This window comes from Hirundo rustica, chromosome 2 (assembly GCF_015227805.2).
Source record: "Hirundo rustica isolate bHirRus1 chromosome 2, bHirRus1.pri.v3, whole genome shotgun sequence".
In the NCBI taxonomy this organism is placed as follows: domain Eukaryota; kingdom Metazoa; phylum Chordata; class Aves; order Passeriformes; family Hirundinidae; genus Hirundo; species Hirundo rustica.
The window spans coordinates 18,036,877-18,052,200 of record NC_053451.1 but is presented as its reverse complement, the minus strand read 5'-3'; positions in this window follow the sequence as shown (position 1 = coordinate 18,052,200).

The window sequence follows — 15,324 nt, the reverse complement described above, 5'->3', positions numbered from 1 at the left end:
AGGAAGTCTGCTTCTTCTTTCACAAATTGGCAGTGTTATCACTGACACAGTAGTTACTATATGCCACCAGCCACTGAAACAGAAACATCCTGTTGTTTCAGTTCTTTCATATTCCTTTGGTTTTCATACAAAGAAGTCAGAGCAGCAAAATGAGAAATACTGAAACAGCAGCAGAACTTCTAAAAGAACTGAGGTCTCTACATTTTCCTATTATAACAATGATGATATTGTTAACATAGTTCCTCATCCAACAATAAAGTCAAAACTAACATTACTAATAGTAATCTCAGAAATACGTACTAAAGCAATACTTACAACCTTTCAATAATGTCAATCTTTCATAAATATTTTTCTCTTTTTAAATTTTGATTTAAAATTATTACAGCATATTTAATCTTTGGCCTTTAATCTGCAATGCTTCAATAGAAATAGACTTCTTAAGTAACTAAGTAAAATGCAATGTTAGACAAGGGGAAACTCATGGAAAAGATGTTTCAAACTATATTTTTATTTTTATTTTCTTCCTGTTTAGTGCAAGCGCACTTGCCTTTGTTTTCTCTGATAGGGAAAATCTTGTCAAATTATTTTTACCTAGTTGCTTAAGTCTTGTATAATATAAACCCCAGAATTCTGATATTAATTTGTGCCCAGTCTCTCCACACAGAGTTGGTTGCATTGCACTGCTCTTTTGGTAGGCCAAGTAACAGCATAGTTCTTAAAATTGCCACCACACTTATCTTACAAAAACCCCCAAAGCTTTAATGTGAACAGAACAGCCTCAGATCTGCACCATTTCTTACCCTTTTTTGAGGTGTGTGAGTCTTGGGAAGTTTAAGAAAGGGTCTAAGCAGCACTGTGTTGTTAATTTCACGGAGTCAAAACAATTATTCAGCTACTTCAGATTTTCCAAATGCCCGATGAGTGCATCTTCAACTATTTCCTTGTGCTTTCTGCAAGTAGCCTTCATACCTTCTTGTACCCATGCCACCAACTTCCAGCAAATGGGCTGCACTCTGACACCTTGAACATTGAGAAAAAAAAAAAAAAAAATGCTGCTTACGAGATATCTGCAGCTTTAGCAAGACTGCAAACAACTATCATTTGCCCTTGCTACACTTTGTACTCCTTGCTTTGACAGCTCTTTAGGAAAAACTCTTACTGCCTTCCTAGATATCTTTGCTGACCTCTATTTCATCAAATTTTACCATACATTGTGTTCCAAGTTGCAAAGAATAAGAAGAAAGTAGAAGCGGTATAACTCGCTGCATTTCTTTATGTGCAAAGCTGAAGAATACCTCTACAGAACAGACTTGAGGCCTGATTCAGCAGCTTCAGGTACCTAATTTCATCTATGAAATGCACATTCCCATTATTGCCAATTTCATGGAAGGAAAAAAAAAATAAAGCAAAAGAAATTAATCTCTCATCCTTTATGCAACAAAGTAAAAACTTTCAGAAATTAGCTAAAGGGTAAGGCACAGTGTGTTGTGAAACAGTCTTTGGGAGCAAAAGAGAAGAATGCTGGAAACATTCTACTTCAATGAAAAATGGGACAATAGCACTTAAAAGATTTATTGCAGTCTGAATACTGAGAAGTGTACAGGATCCCAATAGGAGTTTTTTATTATCAATTTTTATCATTTAAGTATTTCAAGCTTCTTCACATTAGAATTGTCCAAGTTCTACAGTTGACATGAGAAGTAGTTTTGGAAGGGTTGACATAACACCTGGTATATTCTATAACTTCTTTTTTTCTCTAAACACATCTTTTCAAGTATGTGTGCTGTCTTCAGAAAAAGAGCAAAACCATGCTCCTTTCAGACCAGAGGAAGAAATTGTCCTTGAGGTACTTCTCAAGTATAGCTGGGGTTTTTGGAGTCCACAGGGATACACTTAGGGTAGTGAGTTCTGCTGGGAAATACAGACATTTTAATGGCCCAAGAAAGTCTTTGCAAGTTCATGCTGACAGATTATGTGTTTTTAATTTATAGTGGTTTTATTGTGGTTCTTCAGCAGAGAACACCCTTCCCTACCATCAGCATGTTTGTGTGCCCATCCTTAAACCACATTTGCAAATTGGTGTGATATTAGTTGCCATAAGACTACTGAATTGATGGTATGAGAAATTAAGTGACTGGAAAACTAAACAACTTGTTCACTAATTTCTGCTGTTGTATATATCATATACATAAATCATATATCATAAATCATATATCATAAATCAAAGCTTCCCACCAGAGAATATAAAGCATTCCACATGCCATAGAATTCAGGTTTAAAAAGGAAAAAAAAAAATTAGCTTCATCAGCCATGCCTAAGATTTCCAGTCAGTGGCCCTTAAATTGCAAGACTTTGCAACTGAATGCATGCACCTCAAATGCTGGTGATTATCAGAATTTACAAGCTTGCATCTTTATTGTTTTCTCTGCAGACAGCCTGACTGTGATTGATTTAACTGTGCTGACCTCCCAGCTGTGACAACTGCCTGTTCCACTGTCACTTGCTAATAACAGTCGTATATTTAGTTGCATCCCCTAAATGCATACTGCTGGAAGATATCTAATAAGTTATTCAGCCTGGATTTAGGCAAGACATCAGAGATTTTGTGTCCTAATAACATTCCCTTAAGCCATCCACCTTCTTTGCCTTTTAAGTTGTTTACTAACGAAGATAAATGAGCTTGCCTAGGCAGGACAATGACAGTAGTTGGCAGATACATTGCTCACACAGCTGACCCTATTCAATTTTGAAATAAAATAAATATAAGCTGTTTTGTTTTATGTATGACTTATTAAATTACTGATATGGAACTTGTCTACCCCAGATTGCAGGGCACCGCTAATGCATCGAGTTGCAGACACTATGTAGCCTTAAAAAAAAAAAAAACCCCAAAAAACAGAAAACAAACAAAACAAACAAAAAAGGTTTACATTAAAATTAACATGAAAAAGAGAGAGGTTCAGATAGAATTAGAGATGAGGGGAAAAATACTAAAAAGTCTCATCTAATTGCTTTTTGGGAACCCAATATGCTATCAACTGCTATGATTTACAAAGCAGCTGATGACTGGGAAAGACAGCTATGACGCATTAAAGCTATTCATTCAGAAGGTGGAATCACAATGCTTTAGAAATTGCTGTATCCAAAGAGTTTTTGTTAAGCCTCCATAACTAGGTGCACTCAGGAACATCCTGTGAAAACATTACAGTTATTGCTGATTAGAAAAAGACCCACAAAAACTGTTTGTTTGAGGCTAAACCCTTTTCAGCTAGAATTGGGAATTTAGGAAGTCATAGAGCCATATCATAAAAAGGCTTGGGTTCAAAAGGACCTTAAATTCATTTGGTTCCCAATTCCCTGCCACAGGCAGGGATGCAACCCACTAGACCAGGCTGCTCAAGGCCTCATCAATCTGGTCTTGAATGTTTCCGGGAATGGGATAGCCACAACTTTTCTGGGCAACTGGTTCCACTTTCTCACCTCCCTCACAGTTAAGACCTTCTTCCTAATATCTAACCTAAATCTTGTCTTTAAGTTTAAAACCATTCCCTTTTGTCCTATTATTGCTTGCCCGTAAAAAAATAGCTCTCACTCTTTTTTGTAAAAGCTTTTTTGTAAAGTATCCAAAGGCTGCTTTAAGCTCTCCCCAGACTTCTCTTCTCCATGGCTGAACAGCCACAACTTTCTCAGCCTGTCTTTATAGGAGGAATGTTCCAGCCTTCTCATCATCTTCATGGCTCTGCTCTGGACTTTCTCCAGCAGCTCCATGTCCTGCCTGTGCTGGGGACCCCATGGCTGGATGCAATTCTCCAGGTGAGGTCTCACAAGGACAGAGCAGAGGAGCAGAATCCTCTCCCTTGTGATAAAATCTTGCACGTGGCCAGAATGGAGTAAGCTACTTGAAGATTTATCAACTCTCCAAGGGTGTCCTGCACTTCTCAGAATGGCTTAATAATAACGAGACAACTTCTCTGGACATGCTCTGTAAAACAAAAGGTTTTAATAATGACAAAAATAATAAACATAATCAAAGAAAGAAATATAAGTCGAACACAGTGCAGAGAACTCTCTGACACTGGTAAGGCATTCCAAAAAAGCAATTGAGCTCCTCTGTGCAGTTCCTTTAGTACCCGACGGTCTAGGTGGGCTATTTGGCACTTTGCCCAATGAAATTGGCAACAGGCTTTGAGGTACATTTCCAAAGCCGAATCACTGCTCCTGTGCTGGCTCTGAGCCAATTACAATGAGAAGGCTATGGAAAATCCTAGTTTAACTTCTTTACATATTTAGAGGTAAACTGAAACTTTTTTCCTTATGTAGGAGCGCCTGCTCAGGTGTGGGGGTGAATTCCTACACCCTTGCCCTGCTGCCCACAGTGCTTTGGAAGCAGTCCAGGATGTGTTTGGTCTTCTGGGCTTCAAGCGTGCATTGCTGGCTCAGGTCCAGCTTTTCACCCATGAGAACCCCACTCCTCCTCTGCAGAGCTGCTCTCAAATTACTTCATCTCTCAGACTGGTCTCATGTCTGGGATTTCCCTGATCCAGGTGCAGTACCTTGCACTTGGACTTGTTGAACTTCATAAGAGCCTTGGATTCTGTTTGTTCTTGCTTGTGAAAGGTGCAACATGCTGCTCTTAGGGTCAATAAAGAGACCTTGCAAACTGATATGCAACCACAATTCTTATCCAATTCGTGGGGAGCTGACAAATAATAATTAGTATGAGTTTGCAAAACAACCCTGAAACTATTTAGCATCTCACTTCCAGGTGGGGTGGACATTTGGTCTAATCCTTAGTTATAGATCTTGTGCCTTTCTTTACAGCAGCTCCAAATAGAGAAGGCCAGAATGCAGTCAGGGAAGAGCTGTATGACACAAAGATTCATTCAGGAAAAACTCTGTAAAATAACAAAGTGAAACGAAAGCCTTATCAGAAAACCCATGAAAAATGCCAGCATCCATAACAACTAAAGGCACAAAAAATTCAGTGTTTTGCTGAATTATTCAGGCTTTTTTCCTACATTTCTAACAAAACCCAATGAATTCCATTGTTCATTACATTATAAGACAATGTTCTTATAATTTCAATGTAATCATGAAATTAGAGATACTAAGAAATAAAACACCTATTGCTCAATCTGTCAAGTAATTATGATTTACACACTTTTACACCGGCTAAGCAGCATGAGCCATCCCATTTGCATGGCCGCAATAACTCAGTTTTTGTCCCACATCTCATTAACAGTAGGCAAAATGGCATCCAATCAGAAAAATAATATTTGGAAAACAAAATACTTTACTTGTATTAATTTTTAAAATTATGATCCATATGTATTTGGCCAGGTCAGCAAGCAACCCGTCTCAGTGAAAATTCTCTCTTTCCATATAACCAAAAGGATATTTCATTCTTTAGTCTTCAGGCTTGAAACTATGACATTTTCATAAAGCAAACCCTAGTTACGGACCAGATTCTGCTCCAGACTTCCCATACTCCCCAAATTTATTCTCTCTCCTGGGATTTTATTGTGTGCACAGACACTCTGATGAATGAAGCTATCTCCATTGTCCTTCATATTCTGCTAGCAAGAATACAGAATGTTTATAAATAACTAACATTTTGCATGGATAAGATGCAAATGACTATACTAGTGAGAAAAATACTTTAATGCAGCCTGCAGTGCTAATCCTACCCTGTGATTTCTCCCACCTTGATCCCTACCAGTTGCAGGGAAGCTTCTTAAAGCAGCACTTGAATAACCCATAGGTACAACATAAAAATTCTGTCCTGGACAAGTCTGAATAGAGTCAGGGATGTGCCAAGACACACTGCAGTTTCTCCATTTCCTAACAGCAAAAATGTGAACGATTCTCTTAATCCCAGTTTCCCATCATTGGCCTCACATGTACATTGCAAAAACCATGCAGAGAGGTCCCAGATGCTTGTGCTAAAGACAACTATAAAAGTTTTTACAGGACGTGAGGAGACAGTTGGAAAATTTCAGACTGGAGAAAGACAATGAATTCTGCTGCATGAGTGACCAGAGAGTCGGGGCTCAAGCATACCCTGGGGCTCAAAGCTGAAATCACAGCTGAAATCTGCAATGTGACCTCAATCACAGCCACACAAAACACAAAAGTCAAACAGGTTCCTAGCTTGCAATGAGAACCTAGCTAAAATCTAAAATCACAGGGGCAAGAGTTCAGCATGAGCACAAAGATCAAGATCCAAAATATGATGGCAAGGTGTTTTGTCGACATGTAATGTTCCAGTAATACATCACTTAGCTACCATGTTGTGCTCAGTTAGAAGAGAAAATGGTTTTGATTATTTTTTTGAATTATGGATAATTTTCAAAATGCAGTTGCATGTTTTTAATAATAATAATAATAATAATAATAATAATAATAATAATAATAATAATAATGGAAGAATCTCAGACTCCATCTTCTGCTCACTTATCTCCGATGTTTTAGGAGATGATCATTACCAAGAAGACACTTCCCTTACCTCCTTCCTGAGGTAACAGTTAATTCTGAGACACTATAGTATATCTAACTAAATACCAGTCCAAGAAATATCGATATTCTGACACAAGACATGGTCAAGCAGAAGCTAAAATGTTTAAAACTATAGAAACATGTAAAATGGAACACTTTTGATTCAGCTTTTGGTAGTTGTTCCATGCAATTGCTGCATGTTAACACCAATCTACTCACTATTAGTCTAAATTTCGCTAGCTTTTGTCCTAAGAAACTAAAGGCTGCCTGATATAACACTCGAATGCAGAAACCATTGTCTTTTTACAAATGGGGGCATAGATCTATGAACAGATTTATTATGATATTCAATTTAAGTTTCTTTACATGTTCAAATTATTTCTGAAATAAGACTGAATTTTCTGTCTCATCCACCAACACATGCCCAATGAGAATCAGTCACGTTACTTCAAGCCTTGCTGTCTTAGTAGCAAAAAGGAACTCCCTTGTGCTGTTTCATTTCAGTTTCATTACAGAGGCCAGTCTGAGCAGAAAATAAATAGCACTCCCAGCCATTTGGGTACAGCAACCTGCCAGCAGCTTTGCATACACGCAGACAAAGATGTTAATCAGGGTTTTAAGAAACAAATAAGGAAGACTAATGATTATGCTACCAGGATTTCCAGACAGCTTTAATTCCAACACTTCCACTTTTTTTTCTTTATTTTCACTCTCCTTGTATTTATTGTTCTGTCAATAGCACGATCCTCAGAAGCTGCCCTGCGTATCAAGCAAAATATTAAGACATGGTGATATGAATACACTGAATCATGATCTTTTACTCACTAAATGGTCCAAAATGGCTGAACAGGAATAAAAAAAAAAAAACAATTGTGTGGAATACATACGATGACAGGAAAGCCAGAATGAGAAATCAAGTCTCCTGCTTAAGACCTGCTTGATAACAACTCAATTTTTATCAATAACTTCCTTTTTGCAGTTAATATGAAGTTTAAATGAACTTCAGACAAAGCTAAGTAGATTTTTATTAACTGGCTTCCAAATTATGCTTTCTCTCTTCTGCATCCTTTTCTAAGCTAAAAGCTTTGTATTGCTTTGTTGCAGCCTCACTGGGAACTTCACTGTTCTGTTTTTCCATGAGTGCTAACTAGAACCTTTCCAAGACCCACTTATATTGCTTAACAGATTTAGACCATTCCTGCAATACAGCCCTGAATCCTAAAGAAAGCAATCTTCGCTCATGCAAGTTCTTCTGCCTTAAAGAAAGTGGCCATAAAATTACTCTGATAAGCTGAGTTTTGTGGGAAAAATAAAATAGAAAAATGATTGGCCTAACTGAGAAGGAATAGTATGAGAGAAGAAACAAAGTTTTTCTGACACTGCTGAATTGCATTTTATCTTTCTGAAAGACACAGCCGAATAGAGTATATTGATTAGTTTACAGGATAGATTTGGTGTATTTATTTCTTACATACATCATACCAGGGATGTCTTCTGCACATTAAACAATTCCACATGCAGGAAGAATGTCTGCATTTGCCTGGTGTAGAACAAGCAGTAAAAATGATACTTTAAAATATAAATTCCATTTATTCCCAAATGAGACTTGTAGCTCAAATACACTTTTTAAAATTTAATCTTTAACTGAATTGTGGAGATACAGCAGTCAGTACCCAGAATAAAGAGACGGCTTGTCAAAATGGAGCCTAAGCAGTGGTGGAGTTCTCTGTGTGATTCCCATTTATTCTGAAAATCCCTTCAGATTGAAAATACATCATCAGCAAAATCAGGGTCTATGCTTAGAATCTCCATATTCAGCTCTGAGACTGTACTAAAAAGCAAACAGCTCCTGATCAGTTTTGGTTTTTTTAAATACTATCTATGCCCATGTATCCTTTTCTTTCAATAGCAAATGCAAAAACTAGTTTTTGAAAGATCTCAACATCATATCTAATAGGTTAGACAATTCACAGTCTTACAACGCTTTTCCCTTCACTCCATTCTCTCTGAACAGGCCAATTGCTCTTGTCCAGGAAGACCATCCATTATCACAGTGACAGTTATTGATTTTAATTAAAGCCGCAGAAAGAAGCTGAAAATATTGAGCTCTATTCTTTCACATTCCAGGAATCAAAACAAACAGTACTGAGAATTTACACAGACACAACCACATATTTATGCTTATGCCCAAAGCTACAGTCAGTCTGCATAAGAGATGCCAAGAGCAAACTCCAAGAGATTTAATTAGTATAGAAAGCTGATTTGATGATAAGTACAACACGTAATAGTCTTGGCACCAGCAACTCACAAGAAGTGAGTCCCTATTGAAGTGAAAAACTTGATGGGCAGCAGTAGTCACTTGATTTGTTTATATAACCAAGCAAGTTGTTTTGCCCCTTTGTTTTTTTCCCCCCTGTTGCTTATTTCATGTCCACAAAGAAAGAGTTTGGGTTAACATCCAGCGACCCAGAATTACAATTTGAAATGCCTGCCAACTGCATAAATTTCAGTAACCATGAGAAGGAAAAAGGGTTTTTCCTACACTATGAGACCCAGGCACACATTTATACACAGAAAGGAGTACAGTCTGCTCCTAAGCTATGTATTCTTGCATCTATATATCCAAGTTGCAGGAAAATATTTCAGCTCCAGACTTGAGAGAAGTAAGCAGGTTCAGAAAAGCTGTGCTGCACGTAAACTTGCAAAACATGATTTTGTTGAGTGTTTTTTTCCTGGCCCACCAGAAACAGCATCTTGTAATACAGCTTTGCTACCCTGCAAGAACTGATGAAATAATGTTCACAAGGCACAGGGCAGACCATTGGATAAGTGCCAGATACAAAGGACAGCTACTCTAATGATTAAAAAAAAATCTATTCATCTCTCAACCTCTACCTGATCAATGGGCTAAAATTGGTTTTAAATGGGATCCCACTGTATTTTAGAATAAGCTGACTAAGGACAGATTTATGCAGTATAACTTCACCCTTTTAAAGATTTCATATCTCCACTGTTATGTGGATAAATTAACAGAATTTTTTCTGTGTGTTACATTTTCTCTTTAGTCCCTGCAGTAAAACAAAGTGATTTACCCAATGATTGTCATGTCTAAGTGCTTAGATATCAATCAGGAATTTTACAAATAAGGGCAATTTTTCCTACTTTCTTTCACACAACAGAAATATGATTTAAAATCCATAACAGCCCTCTTCCATCTGTAAATCCATCTGTTTTTTTTCCGTAAGTGCCCTTGAAATACTGATACAACTGGGAAAAACCACATTGCAAATAAACAAGTTTTATATACAGCATTTCAGTTTTGAATGCAAGATTTCACCCTTCTGAAATTCCACTGCATTCCTGTAACCAATATCTCTGTCTTGCAGGCTGTAGCATATTGTTGTTTCCTGAATATTTATTCCTTTGTCTACAATGTCATTTGAACAGATACCCCCCCATCAAGAAATGAAAGATGTAATAGAGAAGCTATTGTAAGCATGAAATTTATCCATCTTTTTTATCTCCTCAAGGGTCTGTGAATTTGGCCGTTTCCTTGGTGTTCCTCTTCTTTTTATCTGCATATTATGGGTATAGAGATTTCAGGGGACCACATTGCTCCTTTTGATGCGATGTGCTGAACAAGCTTTACTGCTCCCACTGTTTGAGTGACAGGTACTGAGCACAGGTGTCTCTCTGGTCAGGGTCACAGAGGAGAATGTACTCCTGATGCACCCTGAAATAAAACAAAAGTGATTCCATGCTAGTCAGGAGCATCATCTGAACCAATGACATTTTTTCCCAGACAACACTAAGAAATTCACCACATACAACAATCTTATGCCACCTACAGAGAGACTTGGCAGAAAAATGGCATAAAATTAGCAATTGTCACTTACTCAGTTTGCAAAGAAAAAAGAATTAAATGGTTTCTACTCATTTTGAGCTTTGACAAGGGAAGCAGGAAGGTAATGTTTCCAGCATGGGCTGTCTGGGTAGACTGCAGCAATAATGTTCATCAATCCTGAAACCAATTACTGGTCTGCTGTCCGTCAGAGCAGACACCATTTTCTCTGCATGAATGTTCATTAATGGAACCACTATAAACTGCAGGTGAGTTCACAGAGGCTTTTCTCACCATGAAATGCAGGTTAAAACATACTACAGCAAAAATACATTGTAATGCGCGTTGTTGAATTGAGCCAACATATCTCAACCCAATCACAGCACCACTAGGAATTCTCAAGACGCCACTTCTCGGCTTGGACTTAGTTAATGACTGAAGGAGAGGACACACAGGATTTGGGGAAGGTGTGCAAGCAGTTACCCACCAACAGATGTCCCATCAGGGAATGACCCTTGAATCATAGCATGAACAGTAGAAAAAGAGTGCTTTGAAAACATTGTGCAACTAAGAGATGATTTTAGCAATAAGTGAAGGGACTGAGGAATGCTGAATTTCATGCTACTCTGTAGAATGTATTAAAAAAAAAAAAGAAAATTTTCCCAAAGACATGAATCTTTCCAGCTTTTCAAGAGTCTCACTCTGAGCTGACAGGATACAGTCACCTTGGGGTTATACTGAACAGAAGTAGCTATTGATTAGAAAAGTGTTTGTAGATTAGGAGCTTTACAAAAGAGTTGCTCAGCAATCTCTATTAATTGGATATTTTCAGCCCTTGAAACTTAATTTTTATCTCCATTTAAGTGGGTCAATATTGTGGAAACAGCTAGAACAGAGGTCTGGCACAATAAAACTTCAGTTCTCTTCCCATTTGTTTGGATCAGTCTAGGCAAAAGCAGAATGCGTCTACCTTCAGACCCAATAACCACTGGCCTCATGCTTCATGAAAAGGCTGTAATGGTTTTAATTTGGCACTGTACCAGGGATTCATGGATTGTACCAAGTTTACTGCATCACAGCTTGTCTCAGAGAGGAATCTCTGGTGATTGTCCAGAATCATGAACAGGTAGGTTCTGAATATCTCACAGGCTGGAGACTCCACAACCTCTCCAGGTAATAGATTTTCTCTTTATTCCAGTGTTCTGACTCTCTCTGTAGCAAAATGCTTTCCTTGTGCTGAGCCTTCTCTTCAAGGATAAACCATCCCAGCCCTCAGCTTTTCTCTATATGTCCCTGTATGTAATCCCTTAACCATCTTTGTGCCCTTTGCTCCAGTATACCCATGTCTCCTTTTGTACTGGAGAGGAAAGATCTGGACACAGAGCTCTAGATGTGGCAGGCATGACTAGAGCCAAGGATCACTTCTCTCGAACTGCTGGCAATGTTCTTCCTAATGCAGCCCTCTTTGCCACAAGGGTTTATTCATGTTCATGTTTAATGGTTTTGGTCCACTGGGCTCCCCAACATCTTTTCTGCAAATCTGCTTCTCAGGCCCTGGTCTCTACTGGTGCTCGGAATTATTCTCCTCCCGATCCTGCATGTGACTTTGTTGAACTTCATGAGCTTCTCCTTGGTTCATTTCTCCAGCCTCTCAAGACGCCTTCAAATGGCAGCACAGACATCTGGTGTATCAACCACCCCTCACAATTTCACATTTCTTTCAGAGTTTCTCAGGCTGCAGTCTGCCCTGTTGTCTAGGCCAGGAAAAACTGTACTGGCCCCAGTTTTGACCTCTGGAGATCCTACCAGTGACACACTTCCAGCCAGACTTCAAGCTACTATCACAATGTGCTGAGGCCAGCAGTCCAGATTCTTTCCAATCCGTCTGCCTGTCCACTTGTCTAATGAATTGTTGCACCAGTTTGTCTACTCTTGGCCACTTTTTAGACATCAGGATCTCCATAAAAATCAGGTTCTATTTGGTTCTGTTTCTAGGAGGATGAAGCAACTAATCCTTACAAACTGTAACACAGATACTTATGAACTGGCTGCGCTGAAACAAGATGACTGGTCATAGTAATCTTGTCAATTTTGCTCCTCAGTTGTGTAGGAAACAGCACATCATGCTGAATAGGGATGAAGAGCAATTAGCAACTGAAGGAAGTCCACGGTGTTTCTGTCCTCAGAGGTTAATATCCCAATGTGACTAAAGGAGAAATACTGAAGACATTTTCTGAAAGACAACATGACCTTTATGAGGAAAAGAAAAATCTTCTTTTTCTTCTTCTGTACAAAACAGAGAGCTTCTGCTTGAAACTGTAGTGAATCTGAGCCTTAAGCTAACATCTGGAGCCTTGCACATGTGTGGCTTAACTAAGAATCAGAGCATTTTTGTTAAGTAACTTACAATATGCATGTTTTTGTAGCACTGAATAGAACGACATAAAATTTTACAAAACTAACAAAGACAGGATGGAGACACCAAATGAAAATACGTCTAGTTTGAGTTCGTCCATTTATTAATTCTCAAGGATAGCCAAGTTCTTAAATTTTTATAAACACAGCACCTATTTAATGCTAAGAAATACCTGAACACCGTTTGACAATTCCAATAAGAAAAAAAGGTTTGCATAGCTCTCCTGGACCTACTGAAGAGCAGAAATAACAGATTTCCCTTAAATCAAAAAACATGAACACAAACTTCCAGAATCCAAGTGTTTCTGATCATGGGTCTTACAGAGGGAGAAATAAGTCTTCATATGCTTGAAAACACCACCTGCTCCCACTAGCTGAGGCATGGAGTTCTGCAGGGACACAGAAATTACTGTGTTCTTCTCTAACTCTGTATAACTGCTGTAAATGTCAGTGCTTTGCTCATCCAAGTCCCATTGCACAGCTAAAGTTAACAGTAGAAAGTATCAGTATCAAGTGAAGATAAAACTCCGCTAAAGTTTGTTTACAATGGATAATTGTGCCCTTTCTTTCCCCTGATGCGTGTAACCATTTCATCCATACCCATTACCTGCAGTGAGAAAACCAAACTTTTGAATGCAGCTCCCCTAAATTCTTAAATCCCTAACTCTCTCAACAAAGACTTGGTCATGCTGGTTTTGCTGTGACAATATGATGTGTGCTAATAACTTTCTGATTTTCTGCCACGGGTGTCTCAGCAATTGTTTTTTCATCGTGGAGTTCTCTTTGAAGATTATTAGTCACTGTCAAGGGTGACCTGCTAGCTCTATTGTTAGTGGTTAATAAATGATTTTTCTTTACATAATTTATACCAAAAATTAAACTCTAAAGGTTATGCTAGATGTTACCATTCCTAAAGACCAAGTCTAAAAGTGCAGGTATTAAAAAGGTGAGACGCATGAAGCAGCACAGCTATTCTTGGGCAAGCATTAATAATTAGATATTACTTTGGAGAAAGGGCAATGCTTCATCTGAAGATGAAGTATTATCTTCAATATCTCTTTGTGCAGTTGGTGGAACATTCCCACTGACTGTGCTTCTAATCTCAAAATAAGTTGGCAGGTTTGCCCTTTTCTAGCTGAAATATAGTCCCTTCTGGGAAACCTTTACCAACACATCCTGACAACTGTTATGTCCTATTAAAGGTTGTTCACTGATATTTGTAGTATTTTAAATACACACTGCATTATTACAGGTGAATGCTACATGTGCTTAGAGTAAAGATTCTGCTGAAAACAAAAGGCAAATATTTCTAGGGGCTGTCTTGTTTAGGAAGCAGAATCATTGCTGTGCTAGACTATTGTTGTATTTTATGGAGTTGCTTCAGGAACAGCAAAGCCAGCTAGAGATGGAAAACAGGCAGAAAAACAGGCCAGTGTCAGACTCCAGGAGAAATGTGGTCATTTATGATATCCTCCTCTCCAAGAACAAGAGAGTTCCACTGACACTTTTGATAGAAAAGACAAAAAAACAGTATGACTGAGCGCTACATCAGAGTGGTATTAAAAATTACTCTCAAATATTTCCCTTTCTCCAGATGTCTTCAGGAAATTCCTCTTTATATGGCTGTAGTGTTTTGGGTTGTTTTGGTACAGTTTTGTTCAGTTAAAAAAAAAAAAGAAAAAAAAGAAAAAAAAAAAAAAAAAGCAGCCAAGCTGTTGATCATATGAAAAAATACAAGATTTCATTGCTATTATGAAGAAGAAAAATGCACGCTAGTCTTATTTAATGGTTGGGAAAACTTACCTTGTCTTCAATCAAGTAATTACAAAACAAAAGAAAACAAACAAGCAAACAAAACCCCCAAACAACAACAACAAAACCCCCCAACAACAGCAAAAAACAACAATAGAAAAACCTGCTCACTTGCATTATTGAAGAAAATATGCCAGAAACTAATGCACTCATTAAATTATCCCTTTAGGACTGGCAAAGCAGTCCACACTCCATTTTTGTCAAAAATCTACCCCAAAACATCTGATGTCAAGACAATTTAGCTTTTATGTTTGTAGTAATTTAAGGTACCCATTTGTGCTTACCAATGTGGAAAAGGACTGCAACAGTTAGTTTGAAAAAAAAAAAAAGAAACAAAACCCCAGAAGCTTCTCAAATTCTTTTGAGAATCAGAAGTTAGAGTTTAGTGAAATATTTCCACTAGATGAATTATTGCTGAGAGTGTTACAATATTGGCTAATAAACAGCATACTGATAATATCCAACTGTCACGATTCAGAAAAATATATAAAATAAAATCTTCATCATCATCTTCTTGTGCTTCTTTTAAACTTGTGCACAAGTACCAGGAATGTAACAAAATTTTTTTTTCAAGTTATTAAAAATATCCCTAAAAACAACCCTGCTGACATCTATCATATTTTCCTGGGCCAAAAGGCAAAGGTCACTGGAAGGTAATTGCATATAGAGTGCTATAGCACATAACTATTTAATTCCTTTTATGTTAATAGCCACATTTAATCATTAAGGATGGTCAAAATGGTTTTGCAAACATGTTTTGG